Raw genomic sequence first — 21,265 nt, 5'->3', positions numbered from 1 at the left:
TATTCGATCAAGGGCGTCACTCGCCCGGGCGTCCTTAGCAAAGGGCAATTCCTGTTTGGACCTGTTTGGACCAGGAGGACCCAGGGCCCGACCCCCTTCTCAGACAACAGGTAAGCATGCACCAACATGTGTTACTCCCTCTGTCCCCACAGGCCATCCCCACCCCCTCTCGTCCCCCCGTGATGTTCTCTTGTGCCACCACCATTCTCGCACACAGATGTTGCCTGTTTTGCTTGATTCTTCTACCCCGCTCCCCCCTCACCCTGCTCAAGCCTACTTCTGCAGGAGTCTGTCCTGCTAAATTCTGGTTTCACCATCACCCTCTTGTGGCCAATGCTGGATTTGACTTTTATGGACTTCATTCATTCACGGTGCGTCATCCTTTCTCAACTCAAATGCTGGACTTCCTTTGCACCTTGTACTCATGGTGGTCCTGAATCATGTTGTTCCCATCTTCATCTTGTATCCTGGCTTGCAACATTATGTGTTACTACTGACTTCTGCAATTGTATTCACTCTCCCCTCTTGCTTCTCCACTCTTTTGACTGCTAACTCTCTGTTCTCTCCTCCATTCCCTTCTCCCTTTTCCTATCTCCTCCCCTTACTTTCTTTTATGCACTTACTCTATCAGAATTGTCCCTGGACCTAGTATGATAGCAACCTTCACTGTCTCTTCCCCCGTCCACTTACTGGTTTTTTCCTCCCTACACCCCCTCCAGCACTATCTGAAATGTCGTCAGGCCTCGTATGATAGTCGCTTGTTTTGGTCCTCCCCTACCTTTCTGCACCCCTCTCCCTCACCTCTTGTTTTTTTACGGCTCTACCAGAAATGTCGTCAGGCCTAGTACCGTAGTCGCCTGTCTGTTTCCATTTCCTTCCCACTCTCCCCCTCCGTTCCTTATCTATGTCTTAGCTCTTGCACTATCTGAAATGTCGTCAGGCCGAGTACGATCGTTAATTTCACATCCTTACTGTTCATGGCATGTAAGAATGTCATTGTATTTTCCCTGTTCCCTCCTTGCCTTGAAGCGCTTTGAAACACATTGTGTATAGGCGCTATATTAATAAACTATTATATCATTATATATTATATCATTTAAGTGAATACAAATAAAGGCTATCTATAATAAATGCCGAACTGAAAGAAATCTGCAAATTGAGTAAACTACGATATGATGAATGGTGAATGAACACTCTAATAGAGATGTGAACCAGCACTACTAATAGAGAGCAGTATGGACAGAATTAAAGGCATATGAACGATGGAAGAGCTGGGCTGAGCATTATATGTGCAAATATAAGAAAAAACTGTCAATTAGAACTGCAAACATGAGAAAGAGTCACAATTATATTACAAGCCAAGAAGTTGTATCAAAGGGTATTATAAGGAATTCAAATGTGCACGCCCAAAGTAGAAGAGTGTACAAGAAGCCCAACAGCTTTGGGGAGACTTATTGTTGCGCAACCTGTGATGGGTAGACCGTGCGGTCTGACAACCGCGCCTAGACCAGGAAATCTCCTAGTATGTGAGGTTACTGGTTGGGTGACCCGTGATGGGTGGACTGTGTGGTCTAACAACTGCACCTAAACCAGGAAACCCTTAACAGTGAATAAGCTGTAACAAACTGTGAAACAACTGGTGAAGCAAACCTGAAGGAGGGTCAAACAGACCCAGTGTTTTCTTTTTGATCTTTGAGCAAATACAACCAACGTGAAAGTTATGTTAAAGTCTTGGGGAAGGGAGTCCCAGGACCTATGTTTTGTGTGAACTGTGCTACAGGAGAATGCTGTCTCGGGGAAGGGAGTCCCAGGACCTCTGTTTTGTGTGAACTATACTCTACCTTTGAACTTGGGAAAGAGAAGACCAGGACCATTGTTTTGCGTGAAATATACTGCATTTGATCTTTGGGAAGGAGAAGTCCTGGGCCTTCGTTCTGTGTAAATGGTTTTACATTTGAACTTGGAAAAGGTAATTTCAGAACTTGACCAAACACTCTCGAATTGAACTTTTATTGGAACTGTGTTGTACTTGAAACAGGGAACCCAATAAGAACTCAAGCTGAAAGTAGCTCAGTCTTTACATTTGAACACTTATATTTTGTTGAGAAGATTCCCACATCATGTTTTCTTATAGTTGTGAGGACAAGCGTAGTTTTTGACACAAACAGACTTTCATTTTGGACTTGACAACGATTTCCCTTAAGTTTTTTTAGGCAGGGAAAACCTCACAATAGTATAGGGCAAGTTAGGTGTTATACCATCCATTAATAAAGTTTTGTTTAGAATTACACTTCTGTTGTCTGTGTCACTTCTCTTGATAACAGGCCTCTCTCATATAAATCACATGCAATAGAAATTGAGCAGATATTGTATCTTGATTCAGCAGTGTTATTGCAGCAGACCTTATCTGTGGCCATTTTAGGTATCAGGCCCACATGTAGATATGCTTATGAGCTGCACAGGAGTGGACCTAGTTGGGGGTTGGTCAGGTATATATAGATACTTGCCATTTCCTACTTGCCTGTGTTCATTGCAGTGATGATGGGTGTCTGTTTCATTCATGTTCAGTACCGTTGGGAGGGATAGGCCCTCTCCATCGCCCCATGTCCAACCTGTAGGTTTCAATGGTTTCAGCCTATGGGATAGGTGAATTCAGTGTTTAACATGAAAATGCCACTTTGCAAAGAACGCAAATTCTTATTTTTGCAGAAGAATCACAGTTCTACACAGGTCACACACTACTGTGATCAGCTGCTAGGAAGCACCACTAATTTGTGCATGCAGCCCTCACACCTCACAGAGATGAAAGACAGAAGGTGAGGGTGTTCTAGTGTGTCGCAGGTGTTGCAGTGGACAGGTGCATCAAAAGTGTGAATTGTAGTCAGAGGTAAGACGATAGGGCAGCATCCATGGGAAAAGGGAGAATAGGTGGGATATGTGGAGGGAGGGGCACCAAGGGGGGAGTTTAGGGGAAGAGAAAGCATAATGGGAGTTTCATCAAAGAGACACCACACCACATTTTTAGTTAAATGTAAGGTGCAGCATTAACGGAATCTGTGTTATTTAGAAATGCATGCACAAAGGGGATGAGGTAGCATTTGGGAAGTGGCATTCAGCCTGCTGCAAGGATTCCTGACAGAGGAAATGGGCAGCAAGATAATGGAGAAACAAAGTGAATAGTGGTGGCAGGTGTTGTGAACTGATTTGGGATGTTACGGGTGATGTGAATGTTGATGGTGTGTGGATGCAAGGTAAATGATGTTGTTGCTTCAGGTAAGGGTTTGTGGTCTTGTACTGGATGGACCCAGATGGTGGCCAGGTGGCTGACTCTATGACGGACATTTCTCAGGTGACATACACCGTCTCTTTTACTGGCATATGATTTACTATTAGAAGAAGGATCCAATCTTCACATAAGCATTTGTTTTCCTACACCCAGGCTGGAAGACACAGATATTTTCCTGTGAACTATGGATCATCATTGTGGAGTGAAAAGATCTTTTTTGCTTACTCGAAAAAGAAAAAAAAGCAATTTAGAACGACCACTCTGAGGCCGTTTAGAACAGTCTTTCTAAATCAAACTGTCATTCCCCTGAATGCACGCAAGCGTGCGCGGACTGATAGGCCCGGACAAAATGGACTGAAAGACAAAAGCTGTGGCTGTATCAGGTGAGTGTGTGTATGTGTGTATGTTGAAGAAAAATGTTTGTAGTGTGGAGGGGAGTGGGCTGGGGAGAAAGTATGTGTGTTTGTATGGGTCGAGGAGGAGTGTTTGTTGCAGAAGGGAGGGCCGGTGGGCGAGCAAGTGTGGGTGTTATTGCATGTATGTGTGTGTTTCTGTTTGTTTTTGGAGTGTGTGTGTGTCTCTCTGGAAGGGTAGGGTGTTTGAATAGGAATGGTCATGGCATGGATGGGGCAGAGGAGTAAAGGTGGGTTCGGGGGTGAAACGCACAGATTTATTGGGACAGAGCAGCCGGGATATTGGTTTGCAGATGGGCTTGGAGGATGCAATCCGCTTGAAAAGTGATATTAGTTCATATTAAAGTCCACACCAAACAGCCAAAAGAAATCAGTCTTTTTTGGCTGCATCCTTTAATATTCCAAAATATCACATACAACTGGATCATCTGGTAATGTGGACAGTGGCATACTGGCTTCAGCACTGAGGGAAACATGAAGGCAGACCAATCAGTAGCTATTATTCTTATTCGTTGTCTTTACAATATGCCTCTAGGCTCTATTTAAGAAGCTTTATTCACAAATATTGACCTCTATTCTTTACTGGTCCCTAATGAACTGAACAGCTCCAAATTCCTTCCTTTATATTTAAATGTCATTGAAATATACATCTTTTTTCTAATTAGTTTCAAGTAATCATGAACATTATATTACTAATAATAATGGTGTTTTTTAATAAGATGCAATCCGAACATTCAACTTGTGTAGTGTACAAATGTGAATTCAGGCCATGGAGTTATTCCTTGAGCATGTGGAAGAGGAACAAGCTAGAGATATTCATCAACGAATATGCCCAAGATATTGCCCGAGTGTTTGGGGCAAAAAGGAGGTACTAGAGAAGGGGGTCAGTGGAAGAAGGCCTGAGAAGGTATTTTTGATGGTGAGGACTTCTTTTCTTTATCTCTTATGTTTCAGAAAGTTATCTATATCATTTAGAATAGCAGAAATGAATTAGTGTTGGATCTAGGGGGAAGAGCCAGGTGATCTTCCAGAAGAAGGATGTAGATGTCAACAGTGTACAATAAGAAGGTAAGGCCAGAGGAATGAATGTGAAACATGTAAGGGTGACTATAAACATTCAAGAGAAGGTGGAAAGGATGGGCAGTTGCTACATTTTGCAGGTAATATATTGAGTTTTGGGCCTGAAGTGGGGTCACTGACAGTGTGGGTGTGAAAAATGGCTTCTGCTCTAACGGTGTACATGGTTGAGCAATGAGTGAAACTCCTACTCAGCCCTATACTACTAATAAATCAGCTATTATGCCAATCAAAAAACCTGAAACATGCATAGCCCGACCAGTATAACTCATTTGTGGTAACTTGGGCATTGGACAGACTATACACTTCTGGAGGGATGTGAGCAAGCAAAGAAGCAGCCAAACAGCAATAGTACTGAGGTAACTAAATAAATGAATGTACAACTAAGCAATATTTTCAACAGCAATGTCAAGGAAGAAGTCTTTAAAAAGGTCAGAAGTGAGATCTTAAATGTCACTAGGTACTAATGCCATTTTGGGCAGGGCAGGGGGACAGAACCACTACAAATACCATTTAGCTTGTTCTTGTGGCTCAACAGTGTCATGACGGGCTTCTAGGTAGTTTACAATGGGTTGAGTCTGTGTCAAGATTGTCAGGACTGTTGTTCTGAATGGATTGAGTGCATCAATATGGTGGAGTCAGCTTGGTGCAGTCCAGCAATGTAATGCGGTCCTGCAGTCATTATTGACCAGAATCGGGTGAAGAACAAGCAGATGATGGTCGAGTTGGCATCTCAGAGTGGTCAAAGTGGTTAAGTTGGTTGTTATAGAGGTATATAATTGCAATCAACTCAAAAGTGGCTGGAGTGTAGACAGGTGAAGGTCAAGTCAGTGCTCAATGGCTTGATTCAGATCCAAAATAGTTAAATGTCAAAAGCAGCTTGGGGGGCTTGCAGAAGCATGAAAATTGTTCAAAAGGGCTCAAGCCGACTCTAAAGTGGATCAAGGAAGGAAACAGACCCCAGAGCTGTTCTTTAACTCCTGGGTTGCTGGGAAACCCTGTCCAGGGTCTCCAGGTATACGGAAAATCCTTGATTTGCCATTTTCAGCCAGGCAAGCGGCCATAGAGCACTTGCAGGTACTGTCACCTCCAGTGAGCAGGAATCTGCTTTGCGTGTTGAAGTAGCAGGTAGGCCTTAAAAAAGAGAGGATTTGTGGATGCACTCCAAACATTTAATTATTCAATATTAAGGATAATGGTAACTCAAAATTTAAAGAATTCAAGGTGCAGGGGAGGAAAAGTAGATCTGGCACAGATCTACTGCTACAACTATGTAAGGAAAGAAAGAGGATCCAAAAAATGTTGAACCCTCCCGTCCCCTGCACACTATTACTAATCCGTCCAAAGACGGTTCATCAGTCGTCTATTATGGATTAGTGTTTTTCAATGATTGCTTATTCTAAACAAAACATTTAAAATAATGATTTCATAAAAAACAGTTATTTATTATGTACAGCAAATAATATTTTCTCCCTCGTTTCTTGGATGCAGAAAGAAGTACAAAGGAACAATGAATTATGTAGATCAATGTAAATTCAAACTAAAAAGGCTGACATGTTTCGAGATTTCAATCTCTCCTTCAGGAGCCAAGATTTGAACTGAAAAGAAACAATATATTCTATTTTAGAACAATACATAAACATTAACTTCATATTATCTCAATCAAACATAAAGAGAAACTCATTATTGAGGTTACATTTCAAAGGCAATGTTAAAGTGGATCAACTGTCCATATACTGTTACAAACCAAACCAGGCATGTTAGAACAGGTGGAGACCAATGTATGGTCAGGCAAATACTTTACATTTCACAAAAGTAATCCATGCATGTCCCAAGAGAATATCAGGGGAAAAACCCTATTATCTAAGGTAGCTGAAGTGTATATCTATCACATTAGTGGCATGACATTCCCCTTGAATCTAAAGATGGCTGGAAGAAACTCAAGTGTGGTTGTGTGGGACGATCAATTATGAGGTCAAGAAAATGGGGGTACCCATTAAGGGAGACCAGTGAAGATGCCTTGAAAAGGATAAGTTGTTGCTCCTTGGTAAATATCAAAAAAACCTCTTTGCACTGAAGCTCAAGGATAGAAGCTTGAAAGTAATTTTCTTTATCCAGAAAGGAGAGAGGGTTCATGTGGGTTATAAAATATATAGCTAATGTAAGGGTGCCAAAGATTCTACATGTTTAGAGTATCATCATATTTGTTAGCCTATAGTTATATGATACTTTATATCTCACCTAGAGGAACCAATGTTCTTGTATCATTACCGTTGGACTTGCTTCTGATCAATGAGTTCCCACTTTGTTGTCAGACATGATAATTAGAAGTTATCCTTCTCCGCAGGTAGGCCTTCCCATACAACAGTTTACGTCAAAATGTCATCTGGGATGGGTGAAGGAAGGGTCTTTCTAACTTCTTGAATCTTTCAATTTCAACTCCATGACACAAGACCTTGGGTTGACTACACCATGATACAGGTCCAAGTGAAATCCCTCACCTGGAGTTAAAAGAGGGCTCAATTAAAGGGGTGGCCTCACCCCTTAATATAGTCAATCTTTCAAAGTGGTTTGGTCCATTTCAAGCCTTGCATAAAGGCAAGTCTTGGCTGATGTGGTCAGTGTCTTTTCCTGATGATGTCAGTCTCAGAGTGCTTTGTCTGCAGGAAGTAGGTGCAGTAGGGGGTCACAAGATGTATGGGAGCGCTGGGAGATTCTAAGATAGTGGGACCCTGGTAAAGACTGTAACTCCTCTCCTGGATACTCTCACTCCACCCTTTCTCTTGTCTGATTTACATCAAATAGTCTATAGTAATTACCACCCTGGTGTGACTCCATTTTGCTGACAGAGCACGTTCTTTGAAGCACAGCCTCTACACACCCTGCCACCTTGGGGAAGATCATGTTCTCCTGGAAGTTGAGAAGTCTTCCAAAAGAGAACAAATGCCTTGCTGGGGCTGAGAATAAACTGTCTGTTTGTGCTAAAACCCAATCCCAGACAATACGTACACAGAATGGCCCTGGCAGAATGAGTCACTAGAAACCAAGCTGACAATATCATAACATTAGCCCAAAACATATTGGCCAGTACAATTGTAGAATCCCAGAGGCCAACATGCCAAAACAAGACCAAGACTTGGCTTATATTTAGTCATTAACCTGCAACTGGGCCATGGGGGCACACAATTTTGCAATTTGGATCAGGATTGCCTTTGGTTATAGGCAGTCCCTGGCTGTTGGAACATTTTGTTTCATTAGGCTTTTTGTAGGAATGCACATTATTCTGTGACTGCCATGGTGCACTAAACTTTTCAGCATGGAACATTATGAGAGTTTGTCTGATTCGCAGAGGATCACTCGTGACATGTTGTAGTATAAAATTCAACAAAAAAAAGATAGTTCTCCCTAAATATGGGATTCGGTCAAACTGGGATATAGCCAAGAAGAATTGGTTGACACAGGTGCGTGTGGATTGTGATAGAGACCCATTGTTGAGGCTGGGAAGTGTCATCGAATGGACTTTGAAGAAAGGAGAAAAACACCTGTTAATCAATGTCAACCCTGTACAGGGTATTTGAAGGATCTCTTTGGTCCTCTCTAAAATTCATGACCACATAGTAAAAGTCCCTCATAACTCAGTCTGACATGTAAAAAGAGACAGATTCAAATAATTCTGAGGATCTAGGGCATGGCCATGCTGCGGCCATGGCAGCCACAGCCTGGCTCCTTAGTATATTGAATAGAAGGCAATAACAAACAAACACTAGAAGTGGCTTTTGTGAGACACATGAAAGGCATGCTAGGGAGTTAACATGGCAGAGTCAGGTGGCCGTTATGACTTGGCCTCCTGACTCCAAAATGGCGCCCCCCTTTTTAACTTCTCAGCCAGCAGTACATGAGACTCCAATCAGTAATACAGAAGGCAGTGGATACAGATTGTGACAGAATCACTAACATCCAAGAAAGTCCCACCCCTCTGCCTGTCCTACTCTTTAGCAAACCTATTGTATATATGTAGATCACAATCGACTTAATAACTATTCCCTTATCAATTACTACAGTTTCATAGTTTCCATTTGTACTCTCCCACCCATCTCTGACTGTTCTACCTGCCCTACCCAGTAGTGAACTCAATGTACATATGTAAATTGCAACTGCATAAATACTGTCTCATTTGTAGAATAGTATTGCCCTTTTCCTCGTTATGGAATGTCCACTTTCTATGTTCCTTTCCTCAACCCCATCACCACTTGGCTTGTACTCACTTAATATCACTGCCCATTGGGCTACATTTAAGGAACTTCAAACCGGCGCAGCAACCACTGCTACTATCTACTGTACACACCAAAACATTCTAGCAATGTTCTACTTAAATGTCTTCCATGCAGATGAAGTGCACGGCAGCAAACATCTAGGCATTGTCCAATGCCAAGTTTTTGGGATACTTTTGATGAAAAGCATTGACTGTTGCTTTTGTTATGAGCAACAATGGTTACAACATTTTGCATACAATGGCGGATGGCAATTAGTGTGCCTTGTTTTGTGCCATGTTTGAACCTAATAGAACAGGATCTCCTAAATCAAAGACACAGAGGTTGTCATGGCAATGGGCACATCTAACTAAATGTTTTTCCATTTCAGCCATTAAGTTCAAGGGCAGAAAATGCTGAACATTTGCAAACCAAAAATGTCATTCTCCTGCTCGGACTAAAAAGGAGAGTTGAAGCCAATGGAATTCCACCATTTAGATACTTCAACAAATACCTTAATAACCCTGGGAGCCCTTGCTTTCTGTCCCTCTTCATGCCTACCATGTGTCTCAGGAAGGCCTGCTGTTGGTCATCACCCCTAAGAGTTACATCAGCGAAGTGAAGGTCTAATTCTCTGAAGTTTGTTGTGCTGGCTGCCAGATATTTAAAACTTATTTGGTAGATGGAGCCAGTTGTGTGCATAGTAGGGCAGCATTTTCAGGGGTACACATGCATGCAAATGTAGTCCCACCTGCGTGACATCCATCGGTGGTGTTCGCCCGAGCCACTCAACATCAAGGATTTCTACACCAGTGTGAGTGTCTCATCGGCCCATTGATGCATGTGTCTCCTACTGACCAGTAGAGATGCCCTAATTACCTTGTAAAGGATGCTGATTTTAGGCCATCACATGATTATATGCCTGAACATAGCTGCCTTCAAGATAAAGCAAGAGTAGGCAGCCTTCTGGGGCATGAGCAGTTTTGGGGGCTGGATTGCCCTTCTAAGCATCTTACCGCTGAAAAGGGTAACATTGCCCTATTAATGTTACTTGATCTTTCAGTGGCTTTCTATCAGGTGGACCACTCCTTGTAATTGGAGAAGTTGGGTAGTCTCACTAACTGCTCCAAGCAGACCATAGCATGGATCACATCTTTCCTCAGTCTAAGATTAGCCAGGCTTGCCATTGGAGGTTCCAATCACAGCTGGAGATATTAGCATGTGGCATCCCTCAAGGAGCATGCCTCTCGCCAAATCATTTTAAAATGTATAAACGTCCTGTTTGACTTACTTGACAGTATAGATATAAAATAACACAAATTATGCTGATGATACTCAGCTTGTGTTTGAACTCTTTGTCAACTATGATCTTGACACTGCTAATGTGAACAGAATCTATGACCGTATTCAAAAGTGCATGATCATAAACTCCCTTAAATAACGAAAAAAACGAGCTGATGCTTGTTGGCTCAGCTAATGGATTAAAAAAGATGGACACGAGATACAGCCACCTTAGAATTGCCAATTGCTCCATACAAATCAGTCATCAAGTTAAGCCACTTGGGATTCTTCTGGATTCTGTCCTTAGCATGCAGAAACTTTTCCTACTGGTGGAGGCCTCCTGCGCCTACGTCAGTAAACCTTTACACCAGATTAAGCCATATCTTACTACTCCTAACCTCACACCAGTTGCTTCTGCAACAGCTTTCTGATTAGTATTACCAAAAACAACATCAGAACACCTCAGGTTGCTCAGAATGGGGCCATTATAGCTGTAGTTGGAAAAGAAATAGTAGAGACCATATAACTGAAGCCAGAAGATCCTTACACTGGCTTCCGGTTTGTCCCCTCATTACACACAAGATACTCACTCTTACCTGTGTGTGTATTTCGGGAAAGGCTCCTGAATACCTTAAACAGCACATACAAAAGGCACCTAAACTAAGAAATTGATGTTCTAGTGGTACTAACAAGCTTACCATCCTAAGACATAAGTTAAAAAGCTTTGGAGGAACAAGCTTCAATGTGTAGTCCTCGCCAATGTTCCCTCTAAACTGTGCGCATGTGCGCTTGGCCAACTTCCTTCTGGGTGCCGCTCAGAAGAATTTCAGCAGCGCACACAGACAATTCCCACCTCTTCAAAAGATTTAATAATGCACAAGGCACAGCAGATACCGAATATTTGCTTTCTCTCAAAATGAAGCTAAATTATTTGAACTAGTATTGATATTCTAGTCTAGCTTATTTACATTGCCCTACTATGCAAGCTTGACCTTAAAAGCCCCTAAACCCTAAAAGTAGAATACATCCACAATACGTTAAAAACGAATATGAAAAAGTTACTGCATGAACAGAAGATATAATTAAGAGATGTCTGCACACATTAAGCAAATTATCTCCCCTCCCTACCCATGACTCCTGTACCTGACTCTACCACACTTATCCCTTATGACTCGAACTTCCGCCGCAGGCCTCATTCAGATATATTACCAGACAACATTGACTCTGCCTACCTTGGCTCTACAAAAGGTTACCAGACTTGTACCTACATCCACTTGATTTATGTTTCTAATGTGAATGATGTTTAAGCACATTAATTTCTGTTACTCATGGCGCCGTAGCAAAAGCGTCACCCAGACTACGTAGCCCAACTGTCAGCTCAAAAATCAGATATTGATTGAAAGTAACCAGGCTACTTGAATGTGTAACCTCATCCCATGATTCCTATTCTTTCTACATGTGTCACACAAGCACTTTGAAGTGGCCCCTCTTGCAAGTTAATGCATTCTAAAACTCAAATATAAATTTCCCCTCGCAGGATTTTTTGTAGGGAAATGTGTCTACTTTATAAGCGGAGAGATTGCAATATCATTTACCTGGCCTGCAAGAGGTAATGGGCATGGATTATGCCTGCCAATATTCGTATATAGTATTAGGGCAATGGATATACAGATTAATAGAATGCTTTTCACACAATCTGACACCTTTCCAAGTTTTCAAAGTTCCGTGGGGTATAGACCTTAACAAATTATATGCTAACTCGCTACTATGCAAAAATAGTTTTACTGAGCATTTTTATAATCCTACCCAACAAATTAAAGTTGGGGTATTTGGCAAACAATCTAGCATACACCTCATAGTAATTGTGCACTTACAGATTCATGACTTTTTCTTAAACTGCACATTATATCATGGTGAGCATCCCCATGTATCTTGTCAAAGTGATAAAAGCAAATTTACTAAGAGGGGTCCCTAGTTAAAGAAGAAAGCACTCAATCTTTTGTACCTATGAACATTGCTGCTATTGACTTAAAAGGCAAATATATATGATTTTCTTCACCAGTCGAAACCTCAGTAAGACTCTAGTGGAATTGTGTCTAGGCTGTGGTGAGAAATGGTGGGCAAAACTGTAAGCTGTATTAAGTATCCTGTCATATCACAGGGTTACAAGGAGGGCTCTGATATGTTACTCCCTACTACAAATCAAACGATTTTTCAGGGTGTAAGAAAGTAAATAGCTTTGCCCTTTGCCGGTAGGGATATGTCATGTTTATTAAAATATGTTCTTTCCCCTTAAAGTTCTGCTTGAGATTGGGCAGTAGTATTATTTGCATTTCTGTTGTAAGGCTGATTTTGAGAAAATGTCACAACTCACAGGACCACGTAATGTGGATAGCAAGGCAGAGGCCCAAGAATTCTGATCATCATATTCTCTGGTGCAGTTATTCAAATGCAATTATCGTCCTTACACACATTTTGAGGCATGTTCTCCTGGCCCTTTAATTACTTAATTAAAGTGGAACACACATTCCTATTTGCATGTTTTCTGACACATTCCTTTTAGTTGCCATTATTTCATTTACAAAAATGTTATCCTGTATGAATTTTTTGACAGCCACATCAGTGACCAGTGATATTTACTTTTTTGTAATAAACATGAGTATTTCTTTCAAATGGTTTTACACACTGTCTGCATTGTCTCTAAGCAGCACTGTCGACAAATGAATAGCCACAACTAAACATATTCTTTATCCCGACCATAGAAAGCTTTTTTGTGCATACACATTTCTTTCTCTGCACATGAGTCATTTTGGAAAGGAAATATGGCATATCTTGAAGCCTTGGACTGGTTGATGAGCTTTCCTTATAATCACATAAAATATTTGGGATTTTTTAAGCGTATATGTTTGGAAAAAGTGTTTCAATATGCACCTTTTACACTGACTTGTAAAGAATTGCAGTGGTTACAAAAGAGAAATTCTGTTCCAAGCTCTTTGGAGATGATAGCTCACCACCTACGCATGCTCACAAAGTAACTTGCCTCAGAAATTAGTTGCGCACATGGAAAATAAGTTGCGCACAAAAGCTAAGCATATACGCACTTAAGGAACATTGGTCCTCGCTCTGGAAATTGATTCCCCAAAGCACAAGCAAAATATCATGTCTCACTAACTTTAAAAAGGCTGTTAAAATGCATCTCTTCAATCCCAAGGACTAATAGGAATCCCTCCCTGCCTTCACTTTCCTGAACTATCCTGCTTTGTTTGTTTGTTTGTTACCTGATTTTCATGCATAATGAGGCCTCAGGGTGTGTTGCTATCTACAAGAAACTTAATAATAATAATAATAATAACACTAATAATAATAACAACATTGCCCTTCGTTGGGTGTTTAGCAGCAACAATTGACTTTACCTCCGAAAGCAAGAATCCATGCACCATCCCTAGATTAAGATGCCACAAAGTTACTGCCATTGCCTTTTCGGTCTTTCAACTATCTGTGATTACCACATTTTGAGCCTACAAAAGAGAGTCAAAGTAAGGCAACGTGGGTAGCATACTAGACTAAGCTGGGATGGAATATTAAAGACAGCTCCAAACAAAGGTAGAATAATGATAACAGTCTGTAAAAAAAGATCTAGGGCTAACCCTGAAATCAATAGATTGATTACACTTTCTAATGCTTTGGGAGGATCTTTTCTAAACAATTTGCAATGCTTGCCTGATAATAAGGAGTGTAGAGCAGCCATCAATGGAACAGTGTATGGTTCTAAATCATCTCATTGTGAATTATACAAAGTTAAGAAAGGGCCACTAAACTGCTCATGTATTGGTCTATCAACAGTCTTTTGTTCAGATAATAGGAACACCTTGTGGAAAATAGTGCTAGCTTGCATAATGAACTTGGATCTGGGTGCAGATAGATAGGGACGAACATGTTTCAAGGAAAGCATTACACTTACAAATCTGCCAAGATACAATTCTGTGTATTTTTACTGCAGCACAGGTCATCCTCATACATCAACCACTAAGGCCAAATACCCATCACCATAAAGCAACCAACAGCAAGACCAATCATTTGAAAGCACTACAGAAACCCCAAGAACACTCACCACCTTTTGACTAATCCTAATTTTCTCTCCACCTTAGTCATCACACATAAACACAAACCAGCCACTTGCATACATCTTTTAAAAAAAAGACCCTCTCCTCAAACTTCAAACTTCAGAAATGTAGGCCTTTAACAACCAATATGCTCAGTCACAGACAGCAGACACTCACACTATATGCACAAGGCTGCTCTGCTGGACACAAAGCCTCAAGGGTCTCCTATATACCTCACCTCGAGCAATTATTTATTTATTTAATGTATTTATTTATTGATTAGTTATAAGGTGCACTATACAGCAAGATAGTGTTTCCAAGTGCCACAAGACAAACAAGAGGGGGGGGAACAAATCAGAGGTAAGTAACAATAACGGTCCTACTAGGCCTTGTGACAATTGGATCATGCAAGTGCAGTCAAAAGAAGGGTAAATGGTGGTGTGGCGAGGGGTGATAGGTGACAGTCTGGAAGGGGCATACCAATCCAGGGGAGAGAAGAAGGAAGAGAGCCCAGGGGCTAGCCCAGTGCTGGGGGGAGCCCAGCGAGGCAAGTGCCATAGGATGGCGAGGAGAACCACCTTCTAAGTGTAGGGACAGGGGGGTGGACCAGAATATGGAGGGATGCTCGGCCCACCAGGCTAGTTAGGAAAAGGTGCCCGGAAAGGCAGTACTGGTTTGGGGGGTTGCTGGTATAGACTAGTCAGGGAACTCCCTGGTGCCCTGTAAAACTCATAAGGGACCACCAGGCTGCGAGTCATAGCAGCAGAAGGGGCATTAGCAAGGTAGGGCGAGAGGGAAGGGAGAAGGGAAGAGCAGGGTCTTGAGAGGCTTGAGGAACTTAAGGAGGTCTGGCTTAAGTCTGAGAGAGGCAGGGAGGCCATTCCAGAGGGAGGCACCTGCTGAAGAGAGAGACCTACCCCCCCCACTCTCTGCTTGAAAAAACATCTGATCTGCAGAGAGTTGAAGCTGTAGGACCGAAGGGATCTAGGAGGGAGGTATTTGAGGAGCGAGAGTTGGATGTAGCATAGTCCCAGGCCCCAGAAAACGTTGTAGATGATGCACAGGGTCTTGAATTCGATCCTTGCAGCTACCAAGAGCCAGTGGAGAGATTTTAGGGCTGGAGAGATGCGGTCCCTGGGCTTGAGGCCATGATATAAGTCTTGTCGCCCTATTCTGGATCGTTTGATGGGGACAAAGAAAGGAAAGAGGCAGGTTGAGGAAGAGGTTGTTGCAGTAGTCCAGCTTAGAAAGAACAAGAGCTCTGCAGACATTGAGTTTCTGGGGGGAGGTAAGGAAGGGGCGAATGCCCCTGAAGAATGGAGTTGAAAGTGGGCCTTCTTGGCAAGGTCTGTAATATGAGGAGAGAAGGAAATAGATAAGTCAAAGATGACACCAATGATTTTAGCCTAACAAGATGGTGAAGGGGGGGACCCACAGATGGTGGCCAGAGAGTGGGATGAAAGCAGGGAGCAGAGGTCCCAACGAGAAGGATCTCAGTCTTACTGGCATAAAGACAGAGATCATTAGCTGTACATCACAGTTAAGAATAAGAGAGGAATGAGAGAGGAGGTTGAGTAGGTATTGGAGGGAAGCTTGAAGCAGAGTTAAGTGTCATCATCATAACACTGGAAATGAGGCGAGAAGGCAGAAATCAAGTGGGACAGAGGGGCAAGGTAAATGTTCAAGAGCCAGGGTAATAGGATATAAACCTGAGGGGCACTGTTGGTACAGAGTGAGATGGAGAAGAGGAAAGTGCCCAGTTGCACCTGGGAGGGGCGATTAGATAGGAAGGAGTTCAACCAGTCCAGTGCCAAGTGCGTGATACCAAGGGTATCATTTAGTCATTTTATGAAGGTGGCATGATTGACAGTATCAAAGGCAGAGAACAAATAAAGGAGCATAAGAACAGAAGGAGGTTTGAGAGCAGGTCTTCACGGGTGTTCAGGAGGACAGTTTCCATGCCTCTGGATGCTCTGAAGCCAGACTGGTGGTCATAGAGACAGCCAACAGATTCAGTGTAGTGGGTCAGTTGGGAGATGACCAACTTCTCCAAGAGTTTGGCAAGGAAAGGGGTAATGAAGATAGGGCGGTAGTTAGCCAGACAAGAGGGGTCGGCTGATGGCTTTTTTTAAGAGAGGATGCACAAGGGAGTGCATGAGGGAAAGTGATAATCAGCCAAGACATGAGTGAGCGAGGACATGTTTTCCTTGATGGTTCTGGAAGAGCAGGGGAGCACCTGTTTGGAGGAGACTTTCATTGAGCAGACAACTTTAGTGACCTCATCCTATGCAATGGGGCAGAAGGAGGAGAGTATGGTGGGGGATGGAGAGAGGGGACCAAGGGAGGCCTGAGAGCAGGAGGTGGAGTAGGGAGAAGGGTAGAGGAGAGTGAAGACAGGATGTCCTGTGTTTTAGTTGTGAAATGGGAGGCAAGTGCGGTACAGAAGGCCTGGGATGGAGGAGGTGAGGTGGAATCTGCAGTAGGATTGGCAAGTTCCTTGCAGATTTTGAACAGTTCAGCCATATTTTTGGTGGACCCAGTGATGCAAACTTGGATATGGGCCCTCTTCTTGGAGTGGATTGAGAGACAGTATTGCCTTTGGAGCAGGCGGCAGGCCAGTTTGTCAGTGGATGTGTTTGAAGCCTGCCACCTTTGTTCAACAACTCTGCACTTGCATTTCAGAGAGGCTAGATCAGAATCATGCAAATGGTTGTTCTTGGAGGCAGGCTTCATACAGATCCTCCTGACAGGGGCAAGGATGTCAAGGGTGTTGGAGATGGAGAGGTGAAGGTTAACGAGGGCTTTGTCAGTGGGAGAGTCAATGGCAAGAGTGGGAGGGGTGATGAAAGTGGCAGCAAAATGATGGAGAATGATGGAGAAGGAGACTGGCAGAGCTCCAGGTGAGAGAAGAGTTGAGCATGGTTATACCAGGAGAGAAGTGTGGTGAGAGTGTTAGAGATAGGCATGTCTGATGGGATGAGTGGCTCCTGCCCTGGCTGATTTCTGCAATCACTCCTTCGCCACTGGAGTCTTCCCTCCCCCCCAAAGCATTCCCTTGTGCACCCTCTTCTTAAGTAACCCTCTGCCAACCCCTCCTGCCCGGCTAACTATCATCCAATCTCCATCACCCCCTTCCTGGGCAAGCTCCTCGATAAACTGGCCATCTCCCAACTTAATCTCCACACTGAATCTGTTGGTTGTCTTCATGACCATCAGTCTGTCTTCAGAGCTGCCAGAAGCACGGAAACTGCTCTCCTGAACATCCGTGAAGACCTCCTCTCCAACCTTGACTCTAACACCCCCTGCTTCCTCATCCTGCTTGATCTCTCTTCTGCCTTTGACACTGTCAACCATACCATCCTGCTCAACCGTCTCCATGATAATCTGGCTATCACTGGTCAGGCTCTGGCGTGGTTGACTTCTTTCCTTTCTGACAGACCCTCCCAGGTCCAGCTTGGGTCCTTCCTCTCTGCTATCTTTTTCTCCACCTGTGGAGTCCCTCAAGGTTCTAACCTCTCTACTTGGCTGTTCAACCAATACCTGGCAATCCTTGCCCACCGCATCGCCACTCTCTGCCCCAACCTTCAGTGCTATGCAGATGACACCCAGCTCATTTTCAGGCTACCCTCTGTCTCCTCCTCCCCTTCCCTCATCTCTGCTGTCTGTCTGCTATCCAGGAGTGGTGTGCCGCCAATGACTTCTGCCTTAATGCCAGTAAGACTGAGATTCTCCTCATCGGCACACCCTCTCCCTCCTTCCCTGTAGCTCTCTGGCCGGCCTCTCCTGGCCCTCTTCCAACACCCACCTGCAAGGATAGAAACCTTGGGATCATCTTCAACTCCACACTCTCCTTCTCTCCTCAAATCTCAGACGTCTCTAAGAAGTCACACTACCAGTTGCACCTCTTCTGAGGGATTCTTCATTTTCTCTCCTTCCCCCAGAAGCTCACTGTCTCCAGAGCTCTGGTTCTCTCTAGGTTGGAATATTTAAACAGCCTCTTTCTAAATCTACCTGCTTCTACTCTCCGCCCTCTACAACTTATCCAAAACAGGACTGTGAGATTTGTCCTTGGCCTCAAGCCCAGGGATCGTATCTCTCCAGGACTGAAATCTCTGCACTGGCTCCCAGTGGCTGCGAGGATTAAGTCAAAAACACTCTGCATCGTCCACAAGGCCTTCTGTGGCCTGGGTTCTTAATATCTTCAACTCTCCCTTCCTAAATACCTTCCTTCACAAGCTCTCCGTTCATCCGGCTCCAACGCCCTCAGGGTCAGTCGCTTCTCCAAGCAACAAGTTGGTGGTAGATATCTTTCTTCGGCTGGTGCCTCCCTCTGGAACAGCCTCTCTGCCACCGTTAAACTTGAGGAGAACCATCTCCGGTTCCGGAAGCACCTCAAAAATGTTCTCTTTGCTTCTGTTTTCTCTCCTCCTCACCTCTGCTGACCACCTGGCTGATACCTGATCCACACTGGCTACCTGGGCACCCTCTGATCTCGGGCCCAAGTCCTTCCCCTGCCATTATCTCACACCTGTACTGCCCACCTGGCAAACCCCACACTCGGGGAGTGTCTCTGTATCCCTACAGTCCCCCTACCAGCCCTTGACACCTGCTGTCTGCACTTACCCTTGCACTTGCCCTGTGCTGGCGGCTACTCACTTATTGTTGCACTGCACTTGCCATATGCTGGCCGTTAACTTACTTATTGTTATCATCTTGTACTGCACTGTCCCTACCCCCTTCCCACGCACTTGCGTGATCTGAATGACACCTGGCTGTCATGATTCCTGCCCCGCATGTCCCCAGCCCTCCAAGATGTCAGGCTGGAGCCAGGCCACAATCACCTACATGGCCCTCAAGGGCCTCTCCATCCCTCCAAAGACCCACTTGGAGTCACACTTGGCGCTTGTGGCACCAGACTCACTCACTCCATTAGGATAACATTGGGGATTGGACTTGTAGTGCATTGATGGGGACAAGATGGATGCCCCCACATGTGCAGTCTAGTCTTTTGGGTGTGGTTCAGCCCAGAGACACCTGGAATACCCAGAGACTATTTAAGCCACGCCCAGGCTGAGAAACATGCTTTGTGTTTTCTGCAGCTGCAGCGTGACACTCACCGTGTTCGGATCGGTCACCAGTAGGCCTGCATCTTTCTTCTGCGCTCAGCTCCTGCAAGAACAAGAACACTGTTAGGAACAGCCTTACCTTGCAGCGCTTCTGCCCATCATTAATCGTTCCTTCTGTTCTGCGGGCACCTTCGGCGGTGTCATTCCCATCCCGGCATGCCGCTTCCTAAGGAAAAGGGAAAAGAACAGAAAAAAGGCATTAGTAAGCATTCAGCAAATCTCTGCTTATTTTTAAAGACTGTACGAGCTTCAAATGCTTACCTGAATCCCAGCCGCTCTGGGGGAACTCTGTCTCCGGAACTTCTCATCCATCTGCAAGAGGGAAAAGGCACTCCAGGTTAGCGTGGAAACATCTAGAGGCGCTGCATAGAAGAAGCGGTTCAAGCACACAGAGACAATAGGGAGTTAAACTCTACCAATCCTGTGTTTCAGTCCCAGTCTCCAATCGGGTAGACTCCAGGGAAGGGTTTGAGGTCGTAAGATGTCAGAACAGGCTGAGTGACGTCCCTGTGGATACCAGGTGAGCGTTACACTGGCCTAGTAGTAACGTTGTCTCTCCTCCCTCTGTTCCCCTCCCTTGCCTTGTCGCGTCTTGAAGCACTTGTGCATGGGCGCATTATAAATGCCATATCATATCATATCAAGGTGTTTCCGGCTGAGTGGGTGAGACCAGAGGGAAAAATGGTGAGGGAAAAAGAGTCATATAGGTCACAGAAGAGTATGGTGGCCGTATCAGAAGAGTCAATATGAATGTTAAAGTCTCTGAGGAGGAGAAGCTTGGAGTTAGAGGTCAGGAGAGAAGAAGTGAAGTGGGCACATTCAGAAAGGAAGAGGGAGACTGGGCCATGGGACCTGTAGATGTTGGCGAGAGTAAGCGAGATGGTAGGAGAAACACCAAGACTGCAGATGAAGTATTTGCAAGGAGGAATAGGTTTGAGTGGGTATGATGGTCGCAGGCACTCATTCAGGGAAGATGATACAGATCCGGATTGGCTTGGAGAGGATCTTGTAGCCATCAGGAATAATATTGTCAAGAGCAGTGACAGAACTGGCATTGAACCACATCTCAGTGAGGGCAGGAACGTCACGTTCAAAGTATTTAGGAAGGAGTTAGAAGAGTGTTTAATGGCAGAACGAGCATTGAGAGTGGCTAAGTGAACGTAGTTGCCCCCTTTGAAGGTTTTCATAGGAGAGGTACAAGGATATGGTACATCTGTTGGTGGCGTGGAAGGGGAAAGGGAGGTGGCAGAATGAGGAAAGGAAGGAGAAGGAAGGAAGTTGATGAGGGCCAGAAGATGCCTATCAAGAAGTAGGAGATGGGGTTCAGAGCCATAGGCCATGACAGTGCCATTCTGATAGACATTAATAATGCACCTAGAGGATGAGAAGCCTGCCAAGAGTACTTCCCATCTGGTGCCACCATTAATGGGCATAGAAGAGAAAGTGGAGAGTATTGAGACCATATGGGGAGTCAATAGGTTCGGAGAGGGGGCGAAAAAGTGGATGTCAGTGATAGTCTGCCTGGAGGAAGCATTGACGTAGGTGTCAGCAATGGGCAGGCCTGAGTTGGAGACCAGAAGTGCTTTCTTAAACTTTTTCCTTCCAAGCTTCAAGAGAGCAGTGGGATTGGTGATAGAAAAGCAGTTGGAATAGATAGGGGAGATGGAGAGAAGCATGGAGGTGGAGGTAGAGAGAGCACATAGAGGGACTGCACAGTGCACAAGGAACA

The sequence above is a fragment of the Ambystoma mexicanum genome, chromosome 4p (assembly GCF_040938575.1).
Source record: "Ambystoma mexicanum isolate Mex_15411 chromosome 4p, UKY_AmexF1_1, whole genome shotgun sequence".
Lineage (NCBI taxonomy): Eukaryota > Metazoa > Chordata > Amphibia > Caudata > Ambystomatidae > Ambystoma > Ambystoma mexicanum.
Note: the sequence above shows the minus strand (reverse complement) of the source record.